Source organism: Engystomops pustulosus, chromosome 2, assembly GCF_040894005.1.
Source record: "Engystomops pustulosus chromosome 2, aEngPut4.maternal, whole genome shotgun sequence".
In the NCBI taxonomy this organism is placed as follows: Eukaryota; Metazoa; Chordata; class Amphibia; order Anura; family Leptodactylidae; genus Engystomops; species Engystomops pustulosus.
The window spans coordinates 70507034-70529314 of NC_092412.1; positions in this window are offsets into that span (position 1 = coordinate 70507034).

The window sequence follows — 22281 nt, forward strand, 5'->3', positions numbered from 1 at the left end:
TACCGTATTGGGCGAGGGGTCATCAAACCCCAAGTAAATAAAGTAGAGGCGATCCAGCAGTGGCCACGACCTTTGAGCAAGAAGCAAGTGAGGGCTTTTCTGGGCATAGTGGGCTATTATCGCCGATTTATCCCCGATTTTGCGACAATAGCGGCACCCCTGACTGACCTGACTAAGGGTAGCAGGGTGGTGATGGTAAAGTGGAGTGAAGAGGCTGAGGGGGCGTTTCAGCGACTTAAGACGGTTTTGTGTGAGGGACCGGTACTGATCACCCCTAACTTCACCAAGACCTTTATTGTGCAGACTGACGCTTCTGACGTGGGCTTAGGGGCTGTCCTGTCCCAAGTAGTGGAGGGTGAGGAACATCCCGTGACATTCCTGAGCCGCAAGCTCACACCTCCTGAAAAGAACTATAGCATAGTTGAGAGGGAGTGCTTGGCGATCAAATGGGCTCTGGAATCCCTAAGGTATTATCTGGTAGGGCGGCAGTTTACACTAGTGACTGATCACTCTCCCCTAACATGGATGAGTCAGGCCAAGGAGAGGAACGCCAGGGTCACAAGGTGGTTCCTAATGCTCCAGAATTTTAAATTCACGGTGGAACATCGAGCAGGAAAGCTGCATGGGAATGCCGATGCCCTATCCCGTACCCACTGTCTGATGGCCAAAAGTGTTCGTCCCCACAGGGTCAAACAGAGGGGGAGGGTATGTGAGACACTGAAGGGGTTAACTGTGGATGGGCGGTATGTTTCCCCTAGGTTTTGCTTCTATGCAAGACCTTAGTGCTGAGGTGGGTTTGTCCAGCACCTTGGACACAGGTGGTGGGAACAGCCCAATTAGCCTCATAAGGCCGCTCAGCAGTGTTGAAGTGGTTGTCTCTCTGGAAGGAGGCTGGAGAGCACGCAGCCTTGACCTCTGTGCCTGGAGCAGCCAAGTGTTTTTTTTCCTTAGTGGTGAGTCAGCGAACCAATGTTTAGTTAGCACCCTGACGGGTAGGATATTATTTTGTTTTGGTGCCTGAATGTAAAGGCTGTTTTGTTTTTCCTGCTGCAATAAACGCAGGCTAGACCTGTTTTTGGACTGTATCTTGGTGTCACTGTCTTGAACTGCATCACAGCACCCCGCTACCACAGTCTCTACTGGGCCAAATCCCCACAACTTTTAGTAAAGCTCTGCCTTTGGTGTATTTTCTAAAAACACATAATTCATGTATAATAATTATATTAATTAATTTGCTTATCTCTTTCAGTGACCTGTGGTATGTCCATATAATTAAATGTAGTTATTAAAAGCATTGAAGAATTAGCTGCCACATAATAGTTACTGCATTTTTCTTCAGAGGTTTTATCTTTTCATGAAATAATGGATATTGTAAAATAATTTGCAGCTGTAACTTAAATAAATCCCTTTTCAGTACTTTTTATCAGTTCATTCTCGGTTAATTTAGAATTCAGAAATGAACAAAGAAGAAACTGTCCAATGTTTCTGCCAGCAATCAGTGTCTTTTGACAAGGAGCAATTTATGCCATTTTACTGCTGCTCTGAATTCTGCAACTTTGTCATCATTTAGAAAAGCTGGGCTTATATATTGTGCAATACATTGGTAAGAACATCACAAGCTTTTATAATTATGGGTCTCTTCAAGGTATTCAAAAGCAGCTTCTCTGTCGCTTGTTATCATCAGTCAGCACGCCAAAATAATGATTTGCATTTATATGAATCTATTCATCCAGAGAGATCAGAAATAAATTTGTGATTTTCTATGCTATTCTTAATATACAGGCACAGAAGAGCATTTTGGTTTACAAATGGATAACATGTTAATTGTGTTTTAAGTAGATAAATAAATATCAAAGAGGTTGTATTTTACACACAATGGCTAATTTGTTTCATTGAAAGGTTGGACAAAAAATGACAACTATTGCAAATGCTAGACAAATAAGTCATCAGCAAGATCAGCTGAGACAAAGCCAAAGGGGTAGCAGGTTAATCAGCAATTTGTACTACAGCAATATCCTCCAGACGGGTAGATTTATAAACTGGCATAATGAGATTATAATGAGAGTGTGCTCTTCTTCTTTTTTGCAGGCCAGGCATCCTACTCTAATATTGTATATCATACTATCACAGCAATAAAGACTCATTACCTTTTGCAGCGACTGAATCTATGCTGTATGCATTTTATACTACATAGTGGCATGCTGTATGCATTTTATACTACATGGCGATATGCTGTATGCATTTTAAGCTACACCAATGTGATGGATTTGTTCCTGACACTCCCTGATATATAACATATATGGGGGGGTGGGGGCGTCTCTCTATGGCTCACCTCAGGCAGCAGACAGGCTTGGTTTACCCCTGTACTTATCTATCTCCAATCTATTATATCTATCTTCTATCTACCTATCTATTGTAGATAGATCCGATGATCCCTTGGCGCTGGTCCCAAATATATGTTTAGTGAAGAGGCAGTACTCCAAGATGTGTTGAAAGGGGTGAAACATCAAAGCCACCTGAAAGCAGCCTGGGCGAAGGAAGAGCTGCAGGACAAATGCAATGTTATATATGGAGCAAAGGAACTTATTTAAAGGAGTTTTCCCGCAAAATAAAATTCTCACATTTCAATCCCCTATTGATGTTAACACAATAAACATCATTTTAACCCCTTACTTTACAATTTTACTCAGTTTTATTGCTATTAGCTCCTATCAGTTGCTCAGTGAAAAATTCCAAGGTGTGGGCTGGGCCTCTCTAAGCAGACACATTATAGTATTATCCATCTAGTTTTGTGGGGTGACAATGTGGTTACATTATCAGGATACAGGGTTTATATGTACTTTCATCAAGATTCTGACATTGTACTAACACACTGACACATAGAAAGGGAGATGAGACAGATCAGAGATGCATGAGATGATTACACACAGACTGAAAGACCATTACACGGTTACACCGTTGGCTCTACTGCATCTCACAGATATGTGCCTGCTTCCCCCTTACCCCGTATCCCTCATCTCCTTGTAGCTTGTTGTTTGCAGCCTCTCTCTTCTCACGATCTCCTAGTAGGAAGTGTCTGCGACTCAGTGTGAGCTCCGTGCAGGGGGCGTGGCTACAGACAGTAATCTCAGCAGCACAATCTCCCCTAAGTAAGAATTTACAGGGTCGTGTCTAGGGGAAACTGAAATTGTGTACAACAGGACTGATAGAGACAGGTTGGACTTATATCTGTGAAATGCTGTATTTTTGTTAATAACAGTGAATAAGAGAATGTGTTATTTTGTTATCCTGAGTACATTAAAGAAACTTGTCTTCGTGGGAATATCCTATAAAGAAAAATGTCATTGCCGGACATGAGAAATTGGAACCAATGATACTAAAGACAAAAGAAATTTACACTGGAATTCAAGGTTTTGAGAGTAATGATGATGTTCCAAAAGATGATGACATGATTCCATTTTTTTTGTTCAAGAATAAGTGTGGATTTTAGTTCGATTTTAGTTTATCATGTGTTGTAGTACGTCATGTGTCGGCTGCGGGTGAATGGAGAGGCCTCCCTGGCTGAGCCCTCTCCAGAGCCAGTATTTGCTGCATACTGCAGCAAACACTTACCGGCAACACCTGCGATCGGTGCTAGCACCTATAGCGGGTGTTAGCCCGCTCATCGCTGCCGGCAAAGCTGCTGGCAGCTTCAAAAAGATGGCAGCGCATGTGTAAATGTGCGCCAAAGTAAAAAATGGCACTTTTTGACATTTTTAAAAATATAAAAATTCAATAACAAGTTATCAAAAGGTCATACGATCCTAAAAATAGAAGCATTGAAAACATCATCAAAAGTCGCAAAAAGTGATACCACCCACAGCTCCATACACTAAAGTATGAGAAAGTTATTAGTGCCAGAAAATGCCAAAATTAATTTTTATTTTTGTACAGGAAGTTTTAATTTTTTGTAATTGTATGAAAACATTATAAAACCTATACAAATTTGGTATCCCCATGATCATAGTGACACAAAAAATAAAGTAGACATGTCATTTGGGGCGCATAGAAAAAGCCCTAAAATCCAACCCCACAATAAAACGGTGCAAATGCATTTTTTCAATAATTTTACTGCATTTGGAATTTTTTCCTGCTTCCCTGTAAATGGCATGGGATATTAAATACAGTGGCTATGAAGTGCAATTTGTTACACAGAAAACAAACCCTCACACACCTCTTTAAATGGAAAAATAAAAAAGTTATAGATTTTTGAAGGTGAGAACTGAAAAATGAAAACGCATAAAAACGCAAAAACAAAAAAGGGCCATGGCGCTATGGGGTTAAAAAAATTCTGCCTATATTGTCGAATCTAAATAACACAATAACCTTTTTCTCTGGGTCAATACGCACACAGCAACATCAAATTCATAGTTTTATTTTTAGAAAATGACATAATGAACTACTTTTTTGGGGACAAAAAAATCTTTTGGCTTCGCCACCTTCCAAGTGTCATAACTTTTCAAATATTTTGTCAGTGTGGTTGTGTGACAAATTTTATTTGTATACATTTGGGATTCATAAAGTTTTTTTATTGCGATTTAGTATAATTTTTTGCGTGATGGATGATTTAAAAAATGTCATCATTTGGGCATAATTTTTTCTTTATTTTTTTATTTTTTTTCAAAGGGGATAAATCCTATTTTAATTTTGTAGCCTGAATTGGTATAGTGGTGTGGTATGGTGTGAATTTTTTTTTTTGCTTTTGGTGTTGTTTTGTGTAACTTTTTTAATAGACTTTTTTTAAATTAAAAATTAATTTAATATTTTTTTTTTTACTTTTTTATATTACATCATTTGATCTCCTATAAAATTAATTGCACTACTTATTGCCCATCTGTCTGTCTCTCTCTCAACGTTTCAGCAAGGGATCATGTACAACTTCCTACCTACCTTTACTGCAGCCTCTGCAGGGAAGAAATAAAGTAAGCTCTATGGGGCACATTTACTTACCCGTCCTGTTGCGTCCGCTGATCCGAAATGTCCAACGAGGATTCGGAGGTGCCGCAAATTACTTACAGCGTTCGCTTGATTTCTTGAATGTGTTGCTTCCCCGCTCAGGTCCGCCGGAGTTCACCATCTTTTTCCCAGTGTATGTGAGTGCTGATCTTGCAACACAATTTGAATTTTAAATTCCGCGGTTTGTCCGAATTAGTCGGGTTGTACGACAGCAACGCCCCCCGATTTGTGTCCAGTGAAAGCCGGCGCCGATGCGCCAAAATCCGATCGTGTGCGCCGATGGAAATGCGTCTGACGGACCCTTAGTAAATGTGCCCCTACATGTCTGTAGTTGAATATTGGCAGATGGTCTATAAGCAGTATTGCCATAAGGCAGCATGTTTGTAGCAGTAAGACCTGTCAATCAGGAACAAGAAAGCAGGGCAGTGCAAGTAATATTTAATATCATTGGACGCACCTCAGGTGCATTGCATATAAGTTAAGAAAATAGAAAGGAACCAATCAAGGATGAGAGCAATGCTTTAAAATCATAGATTTTAATGAAGTATCTATTTTGGGCGGCTTAATTTGAATGACAGGTTCCCTTTAAAATATGAAACTAACTAGACTGCAGCTAGTTAAATAGAAGAATTTTAAAACTGTTTCAATTTAATGTATCCAAGCAATTATTTAGAATACCACATATTATTTGCCCCGTTCCCTGTTACATGATTACAGAACAACACTGCAATGGTAGAAAAGTGCATCTGGCTCAATAATGCACACGTTAGAATATCTGGAAACTATGCAATAAATGGCTACAATCTAACAATAAAGGAAAATTTAGAGAGCGGATATTTTGAGGCTTGTATAAGTGGATTTCAGTGCAAAACACTTTTTTATTCAATGCTTGGAATGATCAAGAAAATCCACATGACCATAGAAGACACTTCTCAAAATAATGCAAAGGCAGTGACAATGTCAAATACCTATTAGTGAGTTCATTTGGCTGTCAGATACACCAAAGACAGTAAATGATGTCTCCCTGCAATTCTACATTGCCAAGTGTTGTGTCCCACTGACACTTATAATGCAATCCTGAAGGAAGTCTATTTCAATTTCTCTCAATGTAGAAACCCTGCTGATCTGTTACACTTCTCCAGCATAGATGTGACAGCTTTGTCTATATTTATTGCCCTGTCAGTTCCCAGTCATACTAGTAGATTTGTTTGCTCATTCAGTGAACAACAAGAAGTGCAATATTACTTATTATTTCCCCTTAAATAAATGATTTGTTCAAGTTTAGACCTGCAAGAAGCCACTAGATATGTAATCTTCAAGAAATGTATGTGGATAGATCAGATTTAAATGTACATAATATTCCATGCATTACAGATGAAAGAATAGACAGAAAATAACACTTTTACCTAAGACTTATCTCAAGATTGCGGCAGATCTTACATGTAGAATAGATCTGGAGGTGCAAATTGCACTCACTAGAATTATTCCAGTAAAAGCCCTGCAAAAAGCCCTGGAATAACCCAAAACCAATATGTTTAAAGGATCATGATATTGTTATGTTGACAGATGTAACAAATCAGGAACCCTGCCTTCCATGCCTATAATCAGTCTCATCTTCCCATCCCTTGGGGCAACAAGGTTCAAAATATATTTTGACCCATGGAAACTATGGCCTGCAGCTTTAGGCCTTTTTCACACTGGTGTTGTGATTTTCACGGATGCCTTACTAAGCAGTTGATTTCCGCTATTTTTTTTTTAATTTCTGAAACCTGTCCTGTTTTTTTAACCAATGTTAAACCTTCAGTAGAGACCAAACTGAAGGAAAATGGAGACAAAATGTAATGGATGCACAATGGACACGGCACACACAACCGTATGAATCCACCCAAAATATTTGGAAGTGTATTATCTGTGTGCAGTGGGCATTGCATCCACATCCTTTTTTTCACATCCATATGTCACCCATTTTTTTCATGTCCACAAAAAAAACTGATGGCTTACTTATGTATTTAGTGCCCTGCCCAAAAAAAAGGTCATCCATGTGCTGTCTGGTTTTTTTTTTGCTGTGGATCCATTGACTTCTATGTATGGTTATCTCTTTTTATTTTAAGATATTTAAAAGGAAGTTACCATTTTTAACTGCGGAGCTGGGACCTACCTACAATTCATACCTCATATCAATGGGATTCAGACGAGCTGTGGATAATTTATACAAAATTTTCACTGATTTCTATAGAGGTCCGCGTTCCGCATGTGAGAAAAAAATAGTGCATGCTGCAATTTTCTCACAGTCAGCACATCAGGGAAAAAAACGGACACGTGAACATAAGTTAATTGGTTAGTCTGCTATCAGTAAAATAAAAAAAATTAATAAGCACAATGATTAAGAAATCACTTATGTTGGGAATCCTTTTAACTCATACCCTCTCCATCAATAATTCAAATCCAAATGAAAACATGAGTGTATACTGGTCCAAATCCATAAAACACAACACAATTTTAAAAATAGTCTATTTTATTAGCAAATTACAATAAAAACCACACTACAATAACTGGAATCATAAGTCAGATGTCTCCAAAAATCCATGCTACATCACAACACATCACAAACATTTCATAATGTATTTATTAATGCATTGTAGCCATCTTATATCATAGGTCATAAGTAATATTGTGCACTGCAAAGTGCCAGTGCCTCAAAGAGATGTTACCGCTTCATGCATAAGGACAATCCATACATTAAATCATAAATATAAAAATGTATTCTATGTGCTTACCCATGCAAAGAAATGTCCGTGAGTGGGGGTGGAAAACCCAGACGCGCGTTTGGTGTATCACCGCTTCCTCAGGGGGCCAGTAATCAAAAGGGACAATGCAGAAGCCATAAAGAGAAAGAGACAGGCAGAGTCGGTTCCAGACATCATTTGGCCCCTGGGCGACAGAGCCTCAGTGGGCCCCTTTGCAGTGAACTCACGTGGCGGCATTAAAAATTCTGAAACAAAAACTGTTCCCTAAATTATTCCCTAGTGGTTATTTTATTTTATCTAAAGCCCCCCTCACCCACTATAGATTTATTGGATACTGCCCCCTCAACCCTTTCCTTATGTATTACTTATGTGTAGCCTTATGTGAGCCTCCCCTAGGAGCCCTGGTTTTTTTTGTATCATTGCCGAATAAAATTGGCAAAAAGCTGATTTCTCGTTCTCCACTGAAATGCAATTTTGTGCCAATATCAATACATGATGATTTTATTTTTTTTAGTTTTTGTTGGTTAACAGAATAGCAAGCATTTCTGCAAACTCTTGATATATATTCCATCTTGACAGATGCATAAATGTTCAAATGCCTGTTAATTATTCATTACTATTTGAGAAAGTGCTGTGGTATTTTATGTAAGCAGCAAGTGTTCTGCAATGTTCAATGAGCTGTTCATCTTCAGCTGCAAAGTGAGAATCAGATGTCTAGAAATGGAAAACAGACTAAGGAAAGTCAAAGCCAAGACTGTAGATGGTTTCCCGTCTCCAGATAAAATGTAATAGAAATAATTATTGGAAAAGTCCATTCATTTTTTCCACTGATGATTAATATGCAACATATAATAATATGTTTTTCATATATAAAATGTTATATTTAAAAGGAAATTCATCCGTGTGTCCACACCAAACAAAGCAAACTTATTGTCAGGATTCAAAGTCAGTGGACACCTGGGACCTGGCACCTGGCCTTCACCAGAGCCCGCCGCAATGCGGGATGGTCTTGCCTCGGCGGGGTAACACCAGGTCGTTCCACAGGTGCAACTAGCCCGTGGTGGCAGCCAAGGTAGCAATGCAGGAGACAGTATAAACCCGGGGTGACAGCGGGAGAACAGTGCAGAAAGGAGCAGAAGGACTCACATCGGGAACCTGGAGCTGGAATACGAAACAGGAACGGACTGGCACACGGGACAGGAAAGTAGGAGCAGGATCATGGAAACACGGGAACAGACAGGAACGCTGGAGACACAGGAACGCTGAAGACACAGGAGGGCTTTCTCTTCACAGGAATGGCTTAAACATCCGGCGGTGATTGATGGGAGACGCTGGATTAAATGCAGACCCGGAAGCGACCAGCACCAATCACCTGTACGCTGGCCCTTTAAATCGCAGAGTAACGCGATTCCGGTTGGAATGTGAGCTGCAGATAAAAAACTCACAGAATCATAAGTGTGATGGAGTTAGTAATTTGTGATTCTTCTCTTTAATATGATATACTGTAGAACCAAAAATAAGGGCTTCTGAAGTGACACCCCCGTCACCTTTTGCTTCTAAAACAAACTCATATCAGGCATGTGACTATTTTCTGTTCATTTGCATATTACTTTGTGGAAGATTTTTTTTTTTTTGTAAAGGGAAATATAGGGGCACTGAGTATGAACTCTGCCGCGATTCATGAAGATCAATCCCCCCCGATATGCTGTATGTGTCGTTTCCCCTTTCAGGTCCACCGGAGTGTGATGGAGTTAGTAATATGGGATTCTTCTCTTTAATATGATATACTGTAGCACCAAAAATAAGGGCTTCTGAAGTGACACCCCCCTCACCTTCTGCTTCTAAAACAAACTCATGTGAGGCATGTGACTATTTTCTGTTCGTTTGCATATTACTTTGTGGAAGATTTTTTTTTTGTAAAGGGAAATATAGGGGCACATTTACTTACCCGGTCCCTGCGGGATCCCCGATCCGGACTGCCCGACGAGTATGAACTCTGCCGGGATTCATGAAGATCATCCCCCCGATATCCTGTATGTGTCGTTTCCCCGTTCAGGTCCACCGGAGTTCACCTTCTTCTTCCTGGTGCATGTAAGTGGTTGGCTTGCGACACAATTTTTAAGTTAAATAACCCTCATAGTGTTAGAATAAAAGAAGGAATTTTAGATCGGATATATCACACCCTACCTGAGGGTACTACTAGTTTAGTGGGTTAAAAAACTGATGACAGTGTCCCTTTAAGGTAAAATTATGGAAGAAAAAGAGAATAAAGTTGTAATGATGACTCAGGACAGAGGGAGGACAAACAGGACAGTGAGACCTAATCTGAGCCCCTCCCCCTCCAAAAAAAGTGTTGCTTGCCTGCTTGCCTCAGCGTATCATAAGATGATATGGGAAAACTAGAAGCCGTTCCCTCCCTATACCAAAGTGCGTTCACAAAACAATCCAAACTAGATAGCAGATACAGCACAAAAGGGAAAGTCACAAAACATAAGCCAGGATGTGAAATAAAAAATTCCATTATATAGCAAGAGTACACACGAACTACAGAAGCAGCAGAGAATATAACCAACGATGTACTAGCTGTGAGACGGATATATACATGAAACTAGAGAGTCTCAGGCCCAGCTCACTGGAGCAGGGCTCTGCCCACCGCAGCAAGTTAACTAAGCAATAATCATTAACATTAACATAAACATTGAAAAAGTTCACTTTGTTTTTAATGAATCTACATAATATACTTTATTGACTTTTTGGTTTGAATTACTGAAAATAAATAACATTACTCTGTTTGGTCTACTTTGGCCCAATCTGCTTTTTATGTGCTAAACACAACTAGTGAAAATAAACAAACTGAAATTGCGATTGAAGCATGCCAATTTATTAAATGAAGGCCAAAAACAATCAAGATCCGGAAATGGTTAAAACTGTAGGATTAATATAGCTTCCATATAGATCACCAGTTAACAGCTACAGGGTCTAGCTTTGTCAGATGTAGGAAGGAATGTAGGTCAGGTAAGAACTAATGAATTCTGCTGAAATATAGCTCGAGGTAAACTATCTGTTTACATTCTGGTTTTCCCAGTATCCATTATGTTGGTCCGAGAGACAATTTTCAGTATGTTTTTCCCATTCTGTCCGGTTTTAATTTTTCCATTACAAATGCTATCTTTGTGTGGGAGACACTGTGAAAATAAGGAGTTCAGAGCCCTTTGGGTCGCTATCCTCAAAAATAAATCGGAAGCGTAGAAAATGCAGGAGATGAAAGTCTGAGAAGAAAATTGCTTTCCCTTTGTTATGGGGTTTTTCTAGCTTAACAACAACAAACATCTAAAGGGCACAAAATCATATTAAAATGTATCACAGTCCTGCAAATGGAACATAGTTCTAAGATAAAAAAAAAAAAATATTCGAATTATTAGTCATTTATATGTATTTAAAAAAGAATGAACAACAAAGGCAAGTCATAGGTATTATTAGGTGAGGTGCAACAAGCATAAATATTCGCAAAGGTTGCATTGTAGTAGCCTATTCATCTCAAGGAATGAAAGTGAATACAATCATGTTGCACGAACATTATAAAACAGAGAAAGCATGATCATTTAAGATGAATGCACATGATAAGACCACTTTCACACTGCCTCATGCTCGCCTGGCTGTAGCCCAGGAGATCTTACATATGCGCACTGGAGAGGAGGAGAGGTGAGCGCTAATAGGAGCTTAAGGTTTAAAAATGATAGATTCACAATAAAGGCATCAAAACTATGAATTAAGACGTGTAATTATATACTTAAAGGGGTATTCTCATCTGGCCATTCACATTCAGTTTAATTAATCTGCCATATGTAAGCATTTCTTCAATTGGATGTTATTAAAAAAAATGTTCCTGTGTGAAGATAATTTCTCATAAATGTAACCATGTTGTCCCTTAGAAACGAGATTGCTTCCTCGGATACGGCCACCTCTGATGGATTGAGGTTATTGTATATAAAATGTCTAAGAGTTACTACACAGCCACAGCCACACAGTTACTACACAGTTGCACAGCCGTACTGTAGTAATGTTTGCTGAATCCTTGTAGTCAGGCAGGACTCTATAGCGCAAGTCTGGCCACCGCTGCCATAGTGTGATGTGGTCGTATCCGAGGAAGCTATCAACATGACTACATTTATGAGAAATTATCTTCACACAGGAATATTTTTTTAATTAACATCCAATTGAAGAAATGTTTACATAAGGCAAATGAATTTAATTAAATGTAAATGCCCAGATGGGAATACCCCTTTATAAAAAAGTGTGAAACAACTGAAAATGTGTCTTAACAAGTTAGCTTAGGTTACATGATTATTAAAGGACAGATTAGGGCAGAGGCAGATAGTAGAAATCTACTTCTGATAGTAGATTTCTCATGGTAGATTTCCTTTGCAGAGTAAAACTTAGCAGCTGCTAGAATGCAGCAAAACACCTTATTCAGCGTCCATTAAGACATCATGGTCCTCAATCACATGAAACGTGCTTCAAAAAGACAACGCTAACCAGGTATGTTAGGAGTTGGGCCAGTGTTCAAACTTTTTAGGCTGTGGTATATGTAGAAAAGTATACACAGTAAAACATATTTTTGAAATTAGGTTGTATTGTTGTCTTTAGAGGCTTCCAGGATATCTTCCAACCAATGGCTGTAACATGTGATCAAACTCTTTCATGGCTGCCCGTTACCAGGACGAGAGCACAAAACCCGAAGACACACCAGTCTCTTAGTGAATGTAGAATCTTCCCCCAGTTTATTAGTGCCCAGTTGCATATATCAAACAGAACATCATCATCAAAGGGGAGTGACAAGGAGATAGAATACTGCAATGCTATTGGCCATAATGAATTTACCAGGACATTCTCCGAAAAAGGTTAATAAATCATAAACTATTTCTTCTCAGAGGCCTTTCTCACAAATATGTTTATATTATCCCAACTACAAAATGTACAGAGAATGGCTCCAACAGCTTCTTGCTAACCAAAACAAGATAAGGAGAAGGAAACAGGCCAAAGGACAACTATCTGTAATAAAATGTCAAGGAGAAGTTGGCAGGCAAGCAAACAGGTTACATAAAAATGTCTGAATTATGACATTAGCTGGACAGTGTTTGACCCCCGCCTTGACCCCCAGCTAATACCAAAATGGCCGCTGTTTGGTTCTCCTGGTCCAAGATGGCCGCTGTAGAGGAATATATCACTAACAAAACCAAGCAATGAACTTTTCTTATAGAACCTGTACAAACTACTAGGTATCTTAGTGATGGAGAATTGTCTTTTTATTTTGGAGAGGCCATAGAAAATAGGTATAATAGGATGTTGTATAATATGATGGTATTTAATATAAACCAGGGCCAAAAATTGCAACACACTAATGGTACTAATGCCCTACCAGAATGCTCCATGAAACTCATTAATTTAATAACCTAATATGAAGAAACCAAATTGCTGGTTTAAAAAAAGGATAACACCCTATTCGAATACAATAGACAAAGGAGTTGGTTCAATCGATTTACGGCCACAAATAGCAGTGGGCCAAATACCAAAACTAGGTAAAAAATTAGACAGAAACTTAAAGGGGTTCTCCTAGTAATAGATTTTTACTACATATCATTATTAGTTCATTGAAGATCTTATGGATTGAAGGTTAAGTGTTCTAAAGAGCCTATATTTATATATATTTATACCAGGCCCACAATAATACAAATTGTGCATGCGCAATAAAGAAGAGGTGTACTACGCCAGCTTCAATGAAGGAATGTGCAGGCGCCTGGAGCACCAGAAAATATGTCAGGTGCACAATATCATACGCAACTCTAGGTAAGTTGTTTTCTATTTTTTATACCGGCCACAGTCTGAGATGTTTTAGGATTGGGGACACTAAACCACTGGTCCATTAGGACCTGTAGTTTGGTTTTATTTGCCATATCCCACGCAGTTATCAATTAGCCCTCCTGGTTTCTTTTCCCTGCATGCTGCTGATTTTCTACAGTTTTCTGTTATTATGAAAGCCTCATGTGCAACTAACAGATAAAACAATGTGCACACAGTAAGGTTTATTATCAAGGCATGTTTGAAATGCATAAAAGGTCTGAGACAGAAAAACAGAAAAACAGAAAAAAATAGAAATGTTTCCTTTAATAGCTAAGATTTTTTTCTTTCCAAATCAGTTTGTTTGTAGAACATTAAATGTCCAAAATAATTTTAGCTTTTACCCATGAGTAGTTATGTTTCACCTTATAGTTACATAATTGTTGGTTGGTTCAGATGAGATGATTAGAAGCTTCTAGTTTCTCTCCTCCTGGCACAGCTTGATATTAAATGTGCTGTCAAAACATCACGTAGATCTCAGGAGGAGGCATTGAGAGAGGTGATTGCTGGAGGCTGTCAAACCCCTGTTATAGTGACTCTTATGCCAGCAGCACACATGATGATTATGGCATGGTTTTATTATTCTAATAATTCTAAAAGCTAATGTAAAATAAATGAGCAAAAAATACATTTTACAATTTAAAGCCTGTTCATAGTCACGAGAAAAGCAAAAACATCTTTTTTGACTTGTATGTTTTGTCTCCAGTCTTATTATTATTATTATAGAAAGAAAAACACCTTAACAACCAGGCTCTTTTTTGTTTTTTTATTTTTCACTCCCCACCTTCAAAAATGTATAACATATTTATTTTTCCATGTAAAGAGCTGTGTATGGGCTTGTTTTCTGCATAACAAATTGCACTTCATAGTGACGGTATATAATATTCCATGATGTGTACTGGGAAACAGTAAAAAAAATTCCAAATGCAGTTGAAAAAATGTATTTGCGCCGTCTCTTGTGGGCTTGGATTATACGGCTTTCACTTTTCACCACAAATGACATGTCTACAAAAAGGAGAGAGCCAGCAGTGGGGGCCATCCACTGCGGGCAGCATGCATAGAACACCAAAAATTTGAACAAAACAATAACAATCACTAAGTTTATATATTAAATTTATATTTTATTAGTAGCAAAAAATAACAAAAATTGGATACATAGAGTATGAGTAATGAGTGGACCAAAAATAAAACAAAGATAAAAAGTGGCTGTGTAAAGTAAATAGCCAAAAAAGAGGCATGGGAGTAGGTTATACAATCCAAGTTAAATACCTTTAAGAGCACAAGGAAGGCATGAGAAACATAGTAAACATAAACCAGTGTGACACATATAAACGGGTTGTACTGATACCATACCAGGGATGCACGCCACAAACCCCGACACGTGTTTCGCCGCTTAGGCTTTCTCAAGGGGAGTGCTAGTTGTTTGTGGGTGTCTAGAATATAAAGGACTACAGACCAATGAAAAATAACTGTGGATAATTACCACCTGGATCTCCTTGTTGTAGCTGCGTTTATCGCCCATGAAAACCACGGGCTGCGGTCTGGCGGCGCAATGCGCATGCGCGAGGGCGGCAGGTTATCGCGAGAGCCGCCGCAAATCTCACAGCGGCGGTCCCGGCCGGGATAGGCTATGCGCATGCGTGAAACCAGCAGCAGCAGCGCCGGAGGAAGAAACCAATGCGCACGCGCAATAAAATATAGGCATGTCGGTAAGTATAGTAGAGATAATACATATTGCACATGAGCCCCTAGTATAAATATAAATATAGTAGCAAAATACAAGAAAAATATATAAATAATGATTACAAAAGTGATATTAAAAATATTAAATGTACAAGATGATAACATGAGTAAAACGAAAGCAAGGGTCCAGACGTGGGCATAATAAAACATGATGATAAATGATGAGAAGATGAGCAAAACGGCGCATATTGCACTTAGTGTGTCCTATATTATTAGTGAGTGAAAAAAGTGCAAAAAAATAAAGGTGCAAACCCAGTGCAAAAGTGAACATGCGTGATAAGTGCAAATATAATGAATAGGTAAAACAAGGGGGGGGCAATATTATAGACATGGGCCAGTAAACGCAAGGTGCAGGCGATGAGATCCGATGACTTCTGCAAAAAGAAATTTTGACTGCTTCACAGCAATAAAAGATCTCCACCTATTCGCAAGAAAACTTACTTTTAAGAAAATATTCCACGAGAAAGAGATGTCTATGACACCAGATGACCATGAGCACTTGGCCCTTCAAGCCTTAGAGGATTTATTAGATGAACAAGAGCAAACTACCATCAAAGGTAAAATTCCTTCACATTTGTTACCTCGCTCAAAAAATTTTCCATCGTTTTCTAATTACCCGAATATTGATTTATTTGTTAAATTGGTCACACAGGAATTTAGACGTATACCGAGAAGTGGTAATAACAACAACTGCACAGCAGTCCAAAGAAAAGCCATCCAAGAACTAAGTAAGTTAACTAATGTGGTTATTAAACCATCTGATAAAGGTGGGAATGTTGTGATTTGGCCAGTCCAAGATTATGAGAAAGAGGCATTTAGACAGTTGAGGGATAATACATGTTACCAACGGCTCACGTTTAACCCCCTAATGAAATTTAAAGATGAGCTCATTGAAGTTCTCCAAGTGGCAGTAGATAATAATGTTATACTGGGGAAGGATATTGACACTTTGGTACCAAAATTTCCTAAAGTATCCTCCTTTTACCTTCTTCCAAAGGTTCACAAGCGACTGAACAATCCACCCGGACGTCTGATTGTGTCGGGAACAGATAGCCTTTGTGAACCCATATGTAAGTTAGTTGATCACTACTTACGCCCACTTGTTGAGACATTGACCTCGTACTTGAAAGATACGAACGATGTTCTGATGAAATTTCAAGATCTACACTTGGATCCAGACATGCTAATTGTGACGTGTGACGTTGAGTCACTTTACACTTCAATACGTCATGTTGATGGCATATCAGCTACGAAATGCTTTTTGGAGACATCCAATATTGATCGCAATTTTGCCACACTACTATTACATCTTTTGGAGTTTGCATTGGTACATAATTTCTTTTTGTTCAAGGATCTCCTCTACCTGCAGCTCCAGGGGACAGCTATGGGGGCGGCATGTGCCCCCTCATATGCTAATCTTTTCCTGGGGCTGTGGGAGAGGGAGATCTTTGTTACCAATCCTTCCAAATATGTCGACAAAGTATGTCTATACGCACGTTATATAGACGATATCACCATGATCTGGCAGGGGGAGCTGGGTGAGCTCCATGAGTTCATTCAGACCCTTAATCAAAATGATAAAAACATCAGATTGACATATAAAGCAGGAAGACATAGAATGGAATTCCTAGATATTCTTTTTGATGTGGATGATGTGGGCAACATTTCTTCTACCGTCTACAGGAAAGAAACGTCTAGCAATACTTTACTCCATGCCAATTCCTCTCACCCTCAAAAGCTGATCGATAGTATACCCATTGGACAATTTCTCCGTATTCGTAGACTGTGCTCGAACGATGTTGAGTTTGAGATCCAGTCCAAGGATCTCGAGCAAAGATTCCAAGAACGGGGTTATTCTGAGCAAGCCATCCACAAAGGATACAAAATAGCGAAACGAGCCAGATGCAGGGACCTACTTGGACACAAAACTAAAAACAAAGAAACTGACAACCAGGTGAGGTTTATTACTACGTATAACTCTCAATGGGCTAGTGTCAGGGCCATCCTATCCAAATATTGGCAGATTCTACGCATGGACCAAACTCTCAACCAATATACACAGAAGAATCCTTCGATTACATATCGTCGATCTAAGAATTTGAGAGATTATTTGGTCCGGAGTGCATATAAAGGCCAGACCCCCCACTTATTCGGATCACGAGGTCCAAAATGGGGTTGTCGGCCATGTGGGAATTGTGTTGCCTGTGTGAATGTTGAAACTGCCACATCTTTTTCCAATTCCAACAGGCAACGTCGTTATGAGATTACACACACCATCTCATGTACCACTTTCGGTGTTATCTACTCTGCTACATGCCCCTGTGGGCTCATCTATATCGGTCTTACCACTAGAGAACTACGCCGTAGAGTTCGCGAACACGTCCTTGGTATTAAAGCCGCAAAGGAAGAAAGGGATCCAACGAAATTGAAAACCATTCCGCGACATTTTAAAGAACATCATAACAGCGACGAATCCCAATTCAAGGTAAGGGGGATAGATAGGGTGCTCACCGATGCCAGGGGGGGCAATTGGAGACGAATACTGGCACAAAGAGAAGCCAAGTGGATTTTCCTTTTGGATACGGTAACCCCACATGGCCTTAACGAGAACCTCAGCTATGTGCCTTTCCTATGATACAGCTTCTATTTTATACATTTTCCAGCCCATTTACTCCTGGGGTCCCGCATTTTTACCTTTTTAATCCATAATTTTTAATTATCATTCTCCATGTGCGTTCTGTTGTTTTATTTTTCTTGTTCTCGTTCCTATTTACTTTTTCCTTTTTCACTATCTCATTTTGTATTAGATGGTGTCTGTCATGTTGTTTCTTTTTTCTTTTTGCAGAAGTCATCGGATCTCATCGCCTGCATCTTGCGATTAGTGGCCCATGTCTATAATATTGCCCCCCCTTATTTTACCTATTCATTATATTTGCACTTATCACGCATGTTCACTTTTGCACTGGGTTTGCACCTTTATTTTTTTGCACTTTTTTCACTCACTAATAATATAGGACACACTAAGTGCAATATGCGCCGTTTTGCTCATCTTCTCATCATTTATCATCATGTTTTATTATGCCCACGTCTGGACCCTTGCTTTCGTTTTACTCATGTTATCATCTTGTACATTTAATATTTTTAATATCACTTTTGTAATCATTATTTATATATTTTTCTTGTATTTTGCTACTATATTTATATTTATACTAGGGGCTCATGTGCAATATGTATTATCTCTACTATACTTACCGACATGCCTATATTTTATTGCGCGTGCGCATTGGTTTCTTCCTCCGGCGCTGCTGCTGCTGGTTTCACGCATGCGCATAGCCTATCCCAGCCGGGACCGCCGCTGTGAGATTTGCGGCGGCTCTCGCGATAACCTGCCGCCCTCGCGCATGCGCATTGCGCCGCCAGACCGCAGCCCGTGGTTTTCATGGGCGATAAACGCAGCTACAACAAGGAGATCCAGGTGGTAATTATCCACAGTTATTTTTCATTGGTCTGTAGTCCTTTATATTCTAGACACCCACAAACAACTAGCACTCCCCTTGAGAAAGCCTAAGCGGCGAAACACGTGTCGGGGTTTGTGGCGTGCATCCCTGGTATGGTATCAGTACAACCCGTTTATATGTGTCACACTGGTTTATGTTTACTATGTTTCTCATGCCTTCCTTGTGCTCTTAAAGGTATTTAACTTGGATTGTATAACCTACTCCCATGCCTCTTTTTTGGCTATTTACTTTGCACAGCCACTTTTTATCTTTGTTTTATTTTTGGTCCACTCATTACTCATACTCTATGTATCCAATGTTTGTTATTTTTTGCTACTAATAAAATATAAATTTAATATATAAACTTAGTGATTGTTATTGTTTTGTTCAAATTTTTGGTGTTCTCTACAAATGACATGTCTGTTTTATTCTTTGGGTCGGTAGGATCACGGGGATACCAAATTTATATAGGTATTCTAATGTATTCATACAAATTCAACTTAAGAACAAACCTCTGGACCCGATCTTGTACGTAACCCGGGGACTGCCTGTATACTTGGATATAACAAGTTCTTGGACATTATACATTGTGGAAATTTGTGCAGTGTATGTAAGGTCAGCTTAATATTGTTTTCAAAGACACTCCCTTGACACAGGCTCAAGAGAAAAAAAAGGGAGAGAATGTGACCCACTCTAATAACTGTGAATGGCTGGGAGACCCCTATCACTGTATGATTGCGACCAGCTCCTCATTAGAGATCCGCTCCATAGATATGTGTTGGTCCCAAAAGCAAGATCCATATCTATAATGTATTTATTTTATAATTTGTTATATTAATGGCAGGAATCCTCATTGTATCAAACAGTATACAAAAACAAGAATGTACTAAATAATGACAATGTACAACATGAGTAGCAAACTGCCTTCCAGCCTGTTTTGTGTTCTGTAATGAAAGAGAAGAAGCAGCAGAGATGCCCAGTGACCTTACCCCGGTCCTTAGAATGTCTGGAGGTAGAGAGATTGTCTATATTCAGGAGACTGCTGAAATAAGTGCCACGGTGGCCAAGTTTTGTGGAGCTTGACATATGTGCCGTGCAGTGATGAAGTGAGGTCCTCCATTTGCATAATGTAATTTACCTTGGTTATCCATATGGCTATTGTCAGAGGAATGGAATACAGGACTGGGAAGTGATAATTAAGTAGCGCTTGTGATCTGTAGTCGAGATATCACAGTGATGGAAAAGGGAAGGGTCGAACCTGATCAAGTCTCCACAGATCAGCGAGATAAGTCGCTGTATCTCCTGCCAAAATGGGTAGAGCACCTGGCTTGACCAGAACATGTGAAGGAAGGTTCCCTCTCCCTCTCCGCACCTGCAACATGTGATGGGGACCAATGGGAAGATAGTATGTAATCTGGTCGGGACTCTATACCATCTGTCCATAAGCTTATAACCTGCTTCCTAATATCTAGAACTAACCAAGGTACTGTGACATAGCCTGAATATCCTTGTCCTTTTGTTCAGGTGACAGGGAAATGTTTAGGTCTAGATCCCCCTGTGCTAGGTACTGTAGGCCGAAGACTGGAAGACTGGAGTATGCTGAGGAGAGAGTGTGCTCGAACAAAGGCTTTCAAAGGATGTCAAGGAGCAAGGAGGGAGGGAGGTTAGCATCTACAGGTTAGGACCAGTGGGCTAGGATCTATAAGATCCTTGAGCGACTGAGTAGATAGCCAAGTAGAATCTTTAATATTTGAAAACAATATACTCAAATTCGGAGTCAAACCCGGATGACCCAGGATCGATGTCAGCGGGGATTACCGGGATAAAAGGCATTCCCTCACTATTTCTATCAGACAGCAATGAACAGTTGGACCCACTTTGGGATGGTTTTTAACGGTAAGCGTCTTACTGGAGCCAAGCCACTGTGTTACCTGCAAGGGAAGTACAGTGAAAAACTGCTCCATATGTACACAGGACAAAAATGGACAACCATATAATTTTTGAAAAAACTTTTGGGTCCAACTCCCCCCTACCCCCGAGAGAAGTGCGTTTAATTCTAGCAGGTTTGCCAAGCCAAACAAATTTATGCTGAATGGCATTCAGTGATCAAAAGAAGGCCTTTGGTTATTTAATAGGGGCTGCCTGAAAAAGATGTCATAAATGTGGCAAAATATTCAGTTTCAGTATGGCACATCTGCAGAACCATAAGAAGATACCCCTGGTCCACCAGGAGCAGTTCTCCTGACTTTTTGAAGCATTGGTAGGCAATTTAATGCATAAATTTTAGTAAGGTCAGCAGGCAGCTGAATCCCCAGATACATAATGCTCTGGGATACCAACTTAAAGTTAAATGATGCTTCCAGTGTTTCCCTGAGGCCTTCAGGTATAATGTATTTATGACATATCATATTTCATAAATACAGCAGATGAGAATAACCCTTTAAATGAATAATAATAGATACCTAAAATGGAAAAATAACAGATAATAACTACAATAACCAAAATGAAAATGTCCATTTCACTTTACTTTCCTTTTATTTCAGCTTTGTCTCTGTATTTCTTAAAAAAAATTATAACACCGTTGAAAATTTAGCCTGTTCATTTTCCTGCCAATTTCAGGAGCAAACTCTGAACCATCGAACTGGAGACAGATTCCATTCAATGGCCTAGATATATTTTTGTTCCTCTGTTTGCATGAAAAAAGTGTCTTTGGAGCTTGCACATTTATTAGGGGTTTGTACCACAATTGTGTCTCAGTTGCATTTTGTTTGTCACTTTTGAAAACTCTGCACTTAAAGGGGTGTGGTAGTGTGTGTTCCTATGTTACGCCACATTAATTACTGCGATTCAACACAATTGTGTCCCAACATCATGAAGTAAAATGCACCTAGAAAAAAAAGGTACAACTGTGTCACATCCTGAAAACAGACCAGATAAACTAAGAACATGAGACACTATTAAATAATGAGGCACAAAGTGCATATTAGTGAGGCAAACTGACTAAGGCAGTTTTCATATATTTGGGCCAATATGTAAAACTCAGCACTGGTTACTTTTCCTTGTTATCCTGATCTGTAAGCTTGGACAAAATGACAGGCTCTGTGATAACTCTGTGTAAATCGAGACTTTATATATTACAAATATTAGGGATGTAATTATGGTGAAGTCAGTAATTCAAGGGGTTTAAAGATTATAAAGAAAAAAGCAAGACAAAACGATTCACTGATACAATGTAACACTCTGGACATTGAGTGTTCATCTCAGCTGCAGGACAACACTGAATAATGTATTATTTTATCCACGAAACTCATTTAGGGACAAGAGAAATCTTTAAAGGAAACCTACCAGTTCAAATGGTAGGGGTAAGCTGTAAATACCGAGCAGCAGCTCAGGGTGAGCTG